Source organism: Malaclemys terrapin, chromosome 4 (genome assembly GCF_027887155.1).
Source record: "Malaclemys terrapin pileata isolate rMalTer1 chromosome 4, rMalTer1.hap1, whole genome shotgun sequence".
Lineage (NCBI taxonomy): Eukaryota > Metazoa > Chordata > Testudines > Emydidae > Malaclemys > Malaclemys terrapin.
Genome location: NC_071508.1, coordinates 88,110,532 through 88,124,128, shown reverse-complemented (window position 1 = coordinate 88,124,128; position 13,597 = coordinate 88,110,532). Strand labels below are relative to the sequence as shown.

At 40.8% G+C, this 13,597-nt stretch overlaps 1 protein-coding gene across 2 annotated transcripts in view; it reads right to left on the bottom strand.

Moving 5' to 3' along the window:
• The window catches only part of RGS6 (regulator of G protein signaling 6), a 516,863-nt gene that overhangs the window by 502,675 nt on the left and 591 nt on the right, over positions 1-13,597 (bottom strand). The window lies entirely within an intron of this gene.

Here is a 13,597-nt window from a genome sequence, read left to right as displayed (position 1 = left end):
ACGTGACTTTCCAAAGATCACTCAAAGTCAAAGTAGAGTTGAGAATGGTCCTCGTGTCTCCTGACTCCCCAGCTCCATCTTCAAGACATAAGAGCACAGATGCGCTCCCTTAATATATCACAAATCAAGATAATAGGTTTTTTAGTTTTTGCTTTTTAAAAAAATATATTAATTTTAAACTGACAGTGCACACTTTACAGATGATACTTCTGATATCTAGTCAAACAGCCTCCTGCAGTGTTACTCAGTTATGCTTCATAGTATTCAGACATCACAATTTTCATCCTTAACCTTAAATGGCCATATTTTCTGATTTTTCAGGCAGGTCTTTAGAATCCTTCTACTTTTTAAAAAAGACTGATATACTGGTAAGAGGTTTTCCTGAGGGCATGTTCCCAAAATGCACACAACATCAGAGGAACGAGAGTTCACCTAGTCTTCCGTTATGCCAATTCAGGATTGTTTTCTGCCATGTTTTGTCTAGTACGGTTCAACAAGAAAAGAAAGGAAGTTAAAAAAGAAGTCTCATTTAATTTACAGTAATAGACTACTGTGTTTTGGGGGGGTCATGGTAGTGGCAAAGTGAATTCAGCCAAAGCACTGCTGAACAGCTCCTAGTAGAGCTGCAAAGTAATGCTTTCTTTACTCTGCTTCATTTACTGCACTTAGTTGAAAACTGTTTTTGATTTATTAGATAGTTTTCTTTTTCCATTAACGCAAAAAGGAGGAAAGAGAGAAGATAAAGGGAAAGAGAGAAAGTGTACTCAGAGCTGCTGTTCAAGATGAAAAGCATGGCAGTGCTAGGTTCCTGTTCCATTTGTGCTGTTTACACATGCATAAACTGTACAAATTAAATGAAAGCTAAAAAGATCACCAGCAGTGATCACCAGCAGTTGACTGGAGCTCTGCCTTACTTGCATGTTAGTGACCAGGCTCAATTCCCAGGTCTCATTTCTCACTCCCTTCACCAGAAGAGGCTGGGAGTGCTACACTGGCATTATATTTAAGGCACCCAGCTGAAGTGCCTCATGTCACTCTGCAGTGACCATTCCAGCTGACACAGTAGAAGTATTGATACACTAATGGAAGTGCCAGTCCAGCCTTCTTTGGCTGAAAGGCCCACCATCACAACAGAAAAGTGGAGAATCCCCAGGTCTCCAGAGGTACATGGTACCTAGATGGAGGAGAAAGAGAATTTTTTGCTAAGTGAAATATCCTCTTAATAATAGCTATCTTAATACACCATATTTGCAACCAAGCAAAGCATACGTGGCCTTACAAATAATGTTATATTTGGTTTAAAAGGTTTTGAATATTATTGTAAGGTAAGTTACACTGAAAAAAATCAACAAGAGGATAACATTTTGTAAGTCACACAGTTTTCTTCAATTTTTTCTTTCAGCACGATTAATATTTTCCTGCTTTAATACTACAAACACAGTTTAAGCTAACAGAAATCTGTTCTTTACATGATAAGAAAGGTTCAGTTCATCCATCGCCTATGTAACCCAAACCTACCATACTTGCATGCATTTTTAAGAAATTACAGGTTATCCCTTCCATTAATAATCAGACTCAACTCTGCAGAAACTGTGGTGTTATCACAGTAAGGTCAAAAGTCATTTTGAAATGAGAAGAAAAACATTTTTTCTCTAATCAGACTGTTTCTCTGTTTTACTTGGTTTTAGAGCACACCATCAAGAGAGATAAGCACCTGGACTACAGATTTACATATAGGTAGGTGAACTCTATAAATGTAACCTATGTAGATGTAAAAATAATTAGTCAATGTTTCAGTCTCAGGTTTCAATGAATGGTCCAATAAAAAAAAGGGTGTGTGTGTGTGTGTGTGTGTGTGTGTGTGTGTGTGTGTGTGTGTGTGTGTGTGTGAATAAAAATAAAGTCTTCTGAGAAATATTTAATAATGCAGCAACTGCATATTCCCCCTTTTTCCTTCATGCTTCCTATAATGTATGACTGTAGCCTTGTAAATAATGTTAATAGAAGTAATCATCTTTAACTGTATTAAATTTAACAGTCAGCTTAGATCTGATATATGCTTACTTTATTAAAAATGGATTGTAAGCTTTGTGATGTAGGGATATTAAAGAAGGTACTAACAGTGATTCCCCCAAGTGACAGTGACCCCCCAATAATTTGTCCTCTACACTTTAAAATCCAACAGTTTCACCAAGTACAAAAATCTCTTGGGTCTTCTGTTAAAACTTGTAAGCTACTGTCTGTAGAAACCATTGATTGTATCTATCCTGTGAAAGATACTTTATTACTATGTAAAACTTACAAACAAGTTAATTGACTTTGTTCTTGAAGTAATTGATACAATGTAAACAAACACTATAAGCCCGTTAAGTGACTTTCACTTCATTGTAACAGCACCGGCTCCTAGACCCCCACCCTCTGTGATTAAAGGGCCAGGAGTCTCAAATGAATTAGCACACACCCTGAAAGTGGTGGAGACAGTAAATTAAAATATGGTTAAGATATGGATCCACCCCATCACCTGGAAGGATGAGAAACACAAACTTTGGACAGTTTGGAGCCACCAGGAATGTGCCATCTGCTGATTGAGTCAGCAACAGCAGAATGAAACAGCTCCCATAAACTAGCATAGGAATTAATTCCTATAAGAATGGACTCTCAAGACTGAGGATTTTGAGTCTCTGGTTCTGCTGCCAACCTCCAGGAGCATCAGGTGCACCTGACACAGACTCGGCTCCATCCTCATGACCAAGATACCTGGCCAGTAACTTGGCATGAGCAACTTCTAGGCTGGTTCTATAACACCTATACAGAACTTGAATGAATGATTGTGTGAATGAATATATGTGTGTGTGTGTGTGTGTGTGTGTGTGTGTGTGTGTGTGTAAGGAATAAGTAGTGATAGGAATAAGTAGTCAAACAACGTTGTTTACTTTTATCTTTTGCTTTACCATTATATTTACAATAAATGTGACATCTTTGTCTTATCCCTCTTAATAAGATCCTGCTGGTTTTTATTATATTGGTATAACAGTGGGCAATACATAAACGTGCAATTGACTTTAGTTGTTTGCTTTATGTAACTCTAGAAATAAACCCAAGAATTTTTCAGTTTAGTAAGTCATAACTGCTCTGAGAGAATATGTTGGCAAATAAACTGCATTTTATGTGCTTTTAAAAACAGGCTTTTCATCATCTACCAATGGCAACTTATTGTTTTTTAAATACAACTATTTTCTTTCACCTCAGTACAATAGAAAAAAGCCGGATTTATAGATGCTTTAGGTATGTAACAGAAAATGTTGACAGATGTGACACCCAGTCTGTGCGTAAAGATTACATGTTATTATTTGTTTATACAGAGAGTTGGAGAAGCAATAGGAAAGGTAACAATGTTTTGACAGAAAATAAAAATGGTAGTATTTATTTTTAAAATGAAAACCAGGGAGTGTATGGAGAAAAATTATCTATAATAAATTCAAGCTATGGTAGAATTAGGGACAAGATGGCCCAGGGGATGGGTAAGTATGAGACTGTCACCTCTAGTTCACTGGTTCATAGCCAGCCAATGTAGGTAATGACTGAAAATTGCAGCTACCTCCAAACCATAGTATTGGTTCACGCTGTGAGCGAGATAACAGAATGAAACCTATTTAGCTAACTGGTCAGACAAAAAAACTCTAGAGAATGCAAAGCAGTACAGTAGATCAAATGTAAAACATGCTTCTAGATTTTTATCACTTTTGTTTTTGACTTCTTTGTGGCTAATATCAGATAAGTGACTGTGTGAAAATAGAGTCTTCTTAGGCAATACATCTATTCTCTAGATGAATTCAGGGACCATTTGTTTCACCTGGACTTTGAAGAGATGTAAGTAGACTGAGGTACAAAAAAAAAAAAACCACATTGGTATTTGATTATGTGATGCTGCTAGGTAGAAGGGAGGAGTTGGTTGCATTGTGCTTTGTTTGTATAATAAATAATTGGAAGGATTCTTAGAGTTTGTGTATTCATCCTTTTATTTATTCTAAATCTAAATAAAATATTTATCTTCTTTATGAATTATTATTATTTATTTGTACTTCTATAACACCTAGGAGCCCTAGTCATGGACCAGGACCCCACTATGCTAGGTGATGCACAAACACAGAACAATGATACTTCAGCAACTAAAAATTTTTTACTATGTTTTTCTTCTCCCAGTCCTAATATAGCTACAGGCCAATGAACTGGATTCTCTTCTGGCTTATGTATCATTAAACACAATTATTAACAGAATTCAGATTGCAGAATCTTTAGTGGTGGTGGTGATGGCAGTGATGGCAATGCAGAAAATTCCAAGTTTGACTTTCAGATCCTAGGTTGAAGTACAAGGCAGGCCGTGAAAAAAAAAAAAAAAAAAAAAAAAAAAACACACAGGCAAACAGAGTATATTTGTCTTTTCAAGGAATCCATTTCAATCTTCGAGCCTCTTGATGCCATTTTAGAGTTATTTTTCTGAGTAGAACAGAATTTTAATAACTGCTCTCAACAGCATCTCAGTACAGGATTGTTAAACTCATTCTGTGAAGGGGGCAAAATTACAATTTTAATTTGACCTGTGGGCTCTTGGTCTGGAGGGACCACCACTAATAATTAGAGCATTTCATTCTGCTTAAGTTAGCCAACCCATAGGGCAGGGGTGGGCAAACCTTTTGGGCTGAGGGCCACATCTGGGTGGGGAAATTGTATTCAGGGCCGGGGCAGGTGGTTGGGGTGCAGGAGGGAGTGCAGGGTGTGGGAGGGGGAGCGGTGTACAGGAAGGGGCTCAGGACAAGGGGTTGGGGCAGAGGAGGGGTGCGGGCTGTATGAGGGGGCTGAGGGCAGGGGGTTAGGGTGCAGAAGGGGTGCAGAGTGCAGGAGGGGACTCAGGGCAGGGGTGTAGGAGGGGTGCAGACTGTGGGAGGGGGCTCAGGGCAGGGGGTTGGGGTGCAGGAGCGGTGCAGGGTATATGAGGGGGCTCAGGGCAGAGGGTGGGGGTGAAGGAGGGGTGTGGGATGTACGAGGGGGCTCAAGGCAGGGAGTTGGGGTGCAGGAGGGGTGCACGGTGCAGGCAGAGGGATTAGGGCAGGGAGTTGGGGGGCAGAAGGGGTTCGGGCTGCATGCCTGCCCTGGCCCTGCGCCGATCCAGGAAGCACTGCAGCCCCTGGAGAAGGGGGGGGGCGCGGCGGAGGGCTCCACATGTGCTGCCCTTGCCATGCCTCCAGGTACCTCCCCTGAAGCTCCCATTCACCGTGGTTCCCCGTTCCCGGCCAATGGGAACTGCAGGGGGCGGTGCCTGGAGGCAAGGGGTCAGGCGGCCACAGGGGGCAATCCCGTGGGCCAGATCCAAAGCCCTGAGGGGCCGGAGCCAGCCCACGGGCCGTAGTTTACCCATCCCTGCCATAGGGACTCTGCTGAAATTGCCTAAAAGGGTGCCCATTTTGATGTTGGAATTTGAATTGTGGACATATGTTCGCTCCGGACTGAATTGAGGCCACTAACTCATTCACAGAAACCACTTTTCTGACTTTAGCCACAAAGCAATCAAAAGCAAAAATCTAGATATATATTTAACATTTGACATACTATACTGCTTCATATCTTCTAGAGTTTTTTGTCTGACCTGTTACCTAAATGAATTTCATTCTGGTTTTCCCACACACACTGTGAGCCAACAATATTCGACATTTTGTTCTTGGTATGAAGATCTTTTAAAAAAAATTTTAAAACAATGTTTAGTGGCAAATTAAAATGTTAATAAATGTGCTAACAGCTTCTTGTAGGATAAGGTTTTGGGGGAGGGGGCTTGGCACAAGTGCCTACTATGGATATTTTTCCATTACATATTTCCTTCTTTTTTGCTTACACCAAGCTCCACTCTTCCCTGAAAAATAATCTCACTAGAGCAGATAGGCAGCACTTGACAAACTGTACTTGGTTGGTGTAAGAGGTTATTTAATCCCTCTCTTATCTGACTGGGTTCCTGGAACCTCCTGGGAAGAACAGGAGGATCATCAACTGTAAAGAACAAATGGTTCTTTTATGTTACATCAAGATCTCCAAAGTCACTTAAACTATGATAACTAATATGTACAGTAGCCTTGAGATGCAAACACTAGTTTATCTACAACTAAGCTATTAATCTTCCCTGATGCTGGATTTTGAAGTGAGACAACAGGTGTTGACAACCAACAATACCACATCCTAATGCATGGATATTGTTAATAGAAATCCCTATAAGAAAATGCTAAATCAGTCATAACTAATCAGTATGAATATTAACAGGGCCCTTCAATATGCTTTCTAAAGTACCTAGTCAATCAAAAGTAAGACAGCTGTAACATCAGAGCCATCTCCTAGTCCCACAAGGCAATCTTCTACCTAAGTATGTAGAAAGAGAGCAATATACTACCTCATCAGAGTCACAGTAAATCACATGTTTTTGTAGGGAGGAGTAGAGTGAGAAAAAAGGAGAATTAAGAGAAGATATTCTGCAAAAGTACCTAAATAGTCTCATTAAATGCATGTAGTATTTTCCAAGCAAAACAGCTGCAGATTTGAGGTCCAGGTCAGCACTTCCATAAAACTTCCTCTGAAGTCAACCAACATAATGGAAGTGAGAACAGGACAATTCTAGCATGTTTGATTTCAATGGGAAGTTTTGCCTGGGTAATGAGCACAAATTTCAGCCCATAAAATGGAACATATTAATTGAATACCCACACAAAAATGCATCAGCATCTCCTGACTGCAATAAAATGTCATATGATAATTAATAGCAGTAACTGGTTTTGTATAATTTTTACATTTAAAAAACTGCCTATGTCTGAAATGTCATGCTCCTGTCCAAATGTGAGAGACTGGGAGCTCATAGTGACAACAGTTGTGCAAATCTAGTGTAAAAAGCAGTTTGATGTCATTAAAACATACCCAATTTCACTGTACTGAGTAACATGCATATCTAAAACTCTCTACTGTTCATGTGCTTGAAAACTTCTTCAGCTATGTGAGTTGCAGAACTGATAATTATCTATCAGAAAATGTCTACCTGGTTGGGTGGAATATTATTTAGACCCAATTCATTAGGTAATTAGTTAAAGTGACAGGAGGGAAAGGACAAGAAAAAAAATAGTTAATTTGAATTCAATTAGTTTCCATTTACTCTAAATTGATGTTTCACATCTGCTGCCATAAATCTCTCTAGAATGCCACTTGACAGGAGTGAATCTGTATCTTCATATTCTCTTTATTAGTTGTTCTTTATATTACAGTAGCACCTAGAGGTGCCAACCAAGATGTGTATACTGGTAGGCAATGTAAAGTAACACATAGGAGAAGAACAGTCCCTTCCCCAAAGGTAAATGTTATTAAAAACAAAAAAGAAAAAAAATGCATCTGGAACTTAGGCTTTTGCTAGATTTTAAAAGAGCAATTCCAAAAATCAAGCACCCAAAATAGCTTTCTTGGGGGTTCAGCTTAAAGGTTACAAGCAAACAAAAGCATCTGGGGTTAGCACAGAGGAGCCCACAAGCCAATAAGAAATAAAAGAAATAACCCTAATCACATCTAGCTAAACATTCTGATCTACTTATACATTGAAGTTCAGAGAAGTAGTTCTAGGCATGATCTGATGACTTATTATCATGCCTGGCTTAGGTGCTTATAGCATGGCTGCCCTGTCCCTTAAGGCCAGAGAGACAGACAAAGGGAAAGTTTCTTTCCCAATTTTAAAAAGTTCTACCTTCCCATTGGCTCTTTTGGTTAGGTGCCCCCCTTTTTTTTCCTTTACCTGGGGGACTTTTAACTCTTTACATGTAAAGCAATTAAAGAACAGCTACCAAGAGGGATTTTACAACTAACTGGCTGGCTGGGTGTCCATCGAAAGGAGCTATCCCCTCTCCCCTTTTATTTATTACAGAAGTATATATATTATATTTATTATTTCTGAACATCTAAAATGTGCTAGAAATATCAAGAGACTCAAGTGGAGACAATTCCCATCCCAAAAACTTTAAGTTTAAATTTGACATGACTTAACAAGAGAGGGTAGTAAACAAACCAACCAGCGGGGGGACGGGAGAGGGGGAAGGGCACAGAGTAGAGAGGAGTGGGGAAAAGGATAGGTATTGAACACACACACACACACACACACACACACACACACACACAGAGAGATTGCAGCTCAGCTGCCCAATCAGATTTTTTTTCCTGTTATTCAGCCTATTTTAAAAATTGGTATTAATGGGCCCAATTTGTCCATAAGTGTTTTACCTTCCAACAAAAAGTGCCACTATGGGAAGGCTATACGCCAAGATCTTGTTATTAAGAATAGCCAGGGAGAATATAATAGTGAAGACAGATTGACTGTTTAACAAATATAAATGTCAGAACTATAGGAATTCAGAAATGCAAAAGGATAAAAACAATCCCATCCTAAACTTAATCTGAACTTGTGATCCCAAACTATGGTAGTATTTGTAAAGTGCTATCAGTCTTCATAGAGGGGATTCACCTGGGAACTATAAAACTGCATCCAGTTACTTTGCAACTAAGCCAATTCACTGGCCAAACCCTTCCCTTCAGGGGATGAGATGAGTAACCATACTGGTGCCAGACATGCCAAACTCACTGAAAAAAAAATGCAGAAATTGGGCTTGTTTTTGGCTTAATTGGCTTGTAGCTCATTGGGCTTGTAGCTTGTTGCTTCTTTTTTTGTTGTTGATCGGCTCCCGGCAAGCAGGGGCAAGGGGGGAAAGAGAGAGTCAGGGGTGCACAGCGGGCCCACCACAGTCCCAGACTGCACGCTGGGGGGATCTGGTCACATAGAGTGTTGGGGTTCTTAGGGATTAGCTTATTTTGGCCTTGTTTTGAAATGGGATTAGTTTGATTTTTGGCTTATCGTGAAAGTCGAGGTGCTTATTTATCATGTGAAAGTTGGCAACTCAGACTGGCGCTCTATGGCTAGGGCATGAGGGGGAAGATAATTCAATCTCCTCTCCCTGAGAGAAACCCCACTTTGCAAAGTCAGTTTACTTGGGCATTGCACAGTGCCTCAGGATCTGGTCCACTAAATGCAGTGATGAGGAAAAAATAGTAATACTTTGTCTCCCACTTCAGTCTGGGGAATGAGGTTCTCTTTTCCATGATAAAAAATGCTAATTGTGATTTACAAAAGTGACTTAAAATGGATGGACTAAATTTTCTGTTACACTAGTAATAAAATCAATAGTTTGAAAACTGTTAGCGAAAGATTAATGAACAAAAAAAATTTGGAGATCAAAAGTACAGCACTAAACATTCTAATATGTACTGATCAGAAAGTAAAAATCAAATTATTACAATCGGCAAATATAAACTCCAATAGAATTAGATTCCAAATGCAGAACTACTCAACTTAAACTCCCTGTGCTGAACAAGGCTTGATTAAATAAATTCCCTTCAAGTAAGCTTAATGTAAAATGGCATGATAACCAATCCACCACTGCATCAGACTATTACACAATCTCACTTCAAACTCCTCAAGGTGCTTAGAGTTCTTACAGGTTGCTCCTTCTCAAGAAAATTAAAGATTGCCCATTAAAGTAAAATGGGAAGTACAATTGTTTTTTGAAGATTTAGGCCCACACAATACCCCCATCCACATGCAAGACAAGTATTATTATTCCCAGTTTTACAGAGGGCTGAACTAAGGCACAGGGAGGTTAAGTGACTTGTCCAAGGTCATACAATCAGTGGCAGAGCAATGAATTGAACATAGGAGGCCTGGCTTCCAGACCATTAGTCAATATTCCCTCATCATCTATGGCCCTGGGCATGTAGCATATGACATCTACCATTACTTGGATATTTGTACTAGACAGTTTTCCCCTGTGAGGAAGATGTTGCAGCCGCCCTCATTACTGCTCTGAATTTAAAACTACAGAGAAAGGGAAGAAACACCCTTTGAATTTGTCAATGTGTGTCATCCTTTTTTGGATATAGAGCTCACTAGTGAGTAATATAAGTAACTCCTCTTTATTTTCTGATATTCCTAGCTCCATTTTCAAATGGGCCAAGCACACTGGCTTTGTGTTATCCTGCCACAGCTGAGTCAGGAAGCAGGAGAACAGTTTCCTACATGGTAGTGAAGAGCAGAGCATTACTACTAAGCTCCTGGGACAGTGAAATGTCAAAATTTTACTACTCACTTTAACTTATGCATATTTGTTGATATTCATTGCCATTGACTGCAGAGATGCTCAAAAGTAGTAATAAATCTTATATAACACGAGTGGGCAGCAGCAACCTGTCTTGCATCCATAGCCCTTCTATACACTTGATAGCCAAGAAGAAAATTATGGGTTAGCTTTTCTTCCTTGCTTCTCCTCATAAACAACAAACAGTTTCCTCCCCAGTCAAAAAAGAATGGCAGCCTCACTAGTGACAACTGTGTCTTTGAAAAGTTTTGTCAAGTCTACACGTTTTTGAAAGAAAAACAAAATCAAATGCATAGTCAAGAATTCCAAAGTACTTCAGATTGTATATATATGCTGAAGTCACCTCAATCACCACTGTAATGCAGCCACTTCCATGGTGCAAGTCAGCAGCTATTTCACAGCACACAGCAACACTACACAATAGTTTATGACAGGAAGTGAGGAATGCTGTATCAAGTTGAAACTGCAGAGTAAATTTTGGGTAGGCAGAATGCAATAATCTGGACAGAGAGAGACAAGGTAGGTGAGGTTATATCTTTCATTGGACCAACTTCTGTTGGTGAAAGAGACAGGCTTTCGAGCTTCCCAGAGCTCTTGTTCGGGTCACAATGCTAGAACACCACTGCAAACAATATCATGAATTGGAATTTGACACCAGATTTTCAAAGGTAATTAAGTGCCTAAACATGCATATAGGTGCTTACTGGGATTTTCAAAAGTAGATTATGTGCCTAACTCCCATCAAAATCAATGGGAGTTAGCACTTAAATGAGAGGTTCTTTTTGGAAAAAATCTCATTGGGTACTTATCTGCATCTTTAAACCCACATCTGGCCCTTGGTCACTAGCATCTCTTTTCTCGTATATCTATCTGGCTGTCTACATGCCTCCATTATTTCCAGATTTCCAAAGGCACATATGAAATGTGCTTAAATCAGCTGACAAAGAAAATATTGCACTTCATAATTAAACAAAAGATTGATATTTCTTTTGACATCCAAAAATCAGTATAAATGTGGTATTCACTGTAAAGCCAGGTGATGGAAGAGATGAGGGGAAGGGGAGAAGCATGTGCAGTTCCTTAAAAAACAAAAACAAAACCACACATCTGAATGCTAATGCACTTTGTATCCTCTTAAAACTCCCAAAGCTCTAATTTACAGATGGCATCTTTTGGTGAGATCTGTACTGAACTAACGCAAATAATACTTTACTTTGTCTTTTATTAAGCGCCTTTCATGCCCGAGGATCTCAAAGCACTCTGCAAACTGCGCGCGCGCACACACACGCAGAGCAGAAACTGAAATGCAACCACCTTTGGCTGCGGGGGGGGGGGGGAAGCAGCTAGAGCACAGCATCACCACAACCGCGGGGGGAAGTTTTATAATGCGGTACTATTTACAAAAGATAGATGTTCCTGTTATTCTCAACAGTCCTCACAGGAAGCTACACAAATAAATAAAACCAACGAAGAGCGATTTACTGAGGTGCATCACATAATCCTTAGTTTCAAAAGCGTCAAGAAACATCACGCAACTCTGTGATATACAGGTTATAATTAAGGCATGATCTTGGAAAAAACCTCTCCTGGCCAGATCCTGTAAATCCTTACCCGCTAGAGTAGTGTACTCGTGAGCAATCACGCTGGTGTCCGTAGGGACAGCATGCGTGAGCAAGGATGATTCCTGTGAGTTGGGCTTTGCAGCACGGAGCCGAGGCGCGCTTTGGAGCAGTGACCGTGATTGCTATTTCGGTACCGCACTCCAGAGCGCAGAGATGGGGCTGTGTATTGTTACCCATCCGAACTGCTCTATGTCCCTTACAGCCGGCATTGCTGTGAAGCTGTTTGCTGGCTCTGCAACCTATTCCCTAATCTTCCCTCCTGACATCACAATTGGTTACTAAGGATGTGTTGATGGTGCCACAGAGGAGAATGACTTATGCGCGGAGAACAGGTAGCAGCTGATCTCTTAAGCAACGATCTTGTCTTCAAGCAAATGTCCTTTGTAATTAAGAACGAAAATACATTCTAGCTACTTGCTCCTACCTAAGTAAACCTGTCTCCGAAAAGCATGTCGTTCGGCAGTTTTCAGTTGCCCCATTCTTATTTTTAACTCCCTATCCAGTGTCCCATTTCATACTCCTAACCCAGAAAGCCTTCCTGCAATCTTTTATATGGCATGACAACATGTCTTTTTAAAAACAAGGCAGCGGCCTTTGTTTAAAGTCCCAATGATGTGGATTCAGTGAGCATTGCAATTACCGAAGGAGACGGGAGATACAAACATTCGCATTTGCATTCAAAAATAAACCTAGTAAACACCATTTCCTTCCTCCTCGGTGCTTTGCAAGAGCTGACATTTCTCAAACAGAACAACGTGACTGAGTGAGCTGTCTGGCTGGCGGTGGGATAGATGAGGCGGCTACAAAGCACCATACTCCCAATGTTTTCTATTGTGCAGGGCTTCGCACTGGAAGGGGCGGATTACTCGCTGTAATTACAAGAGACACAAACTTTCCGCTGCGTTGCTGTGCGGGGAAATCTCCTGCTCGGGGATCTCCCAATGAAGTCCGTAGTCCCTCAACCCGCTCCCCCACAAATCAAAAGAAAATCAAAGAACCTAGCAAAAACTCCATGCACAGCTTTCCTGCTGCATTCAAAAGCTACTCGGCCAGCGGCCAGAGCCCCCGCTCCCACACCCCTTCCGAGCGCACCTGTCTGCAGAACGTATCAACTTCTTCCGAAATCCTTGGAGCGAGGCGAGCTCATCATTTTAACACGTGCAGCGACACGCCCGCCTAAGAATCGGCGATAAGCGAGGGCTCTCGCTCTACCCCCAACATTTTGCCTTTAAACCAAACTGACTTCCTTTTCAGTAGAAAATTTGATCACCCAAAACACCCCCCGCCTTCGGAGCAAGCTTCAGCTTGCCCCCAAAGCCCCTGCTGTATATATCGACGTATGCCGTTCCCCACCAAAGATTTCACTGTCGTGCTTTTGCGGAGCCTTGGGCTGCAATTTGTCAGCCAACACAGCAAAGACTCTTGTAAACTACTGCTGAACTCCAGTCTCCCATCTTCCTTCATTGATAAATGCAAGTGAAGCAACATAGCTGGAGAACCACACACAAGAGTCCCCCCTTTCCCCAGACTGGTTGCTTAGTGATTCCAGTATGTTTTCTTCAACCGCGATTCTTTCTCATCCGTATAAGATTGTTTTTCTTTTGGAACAAGCCCCTCTCCAGCCGCCTGTGTCAGAGAACCTTGCGTACATTCACAAATAGCATCCCGGGGCTTTCATTTAGGCACCACACACACAATCATATTTAAATAACGTTACTCCGGGCAACAGAGTTGCAGCTCCTATATAACAGTAAACGA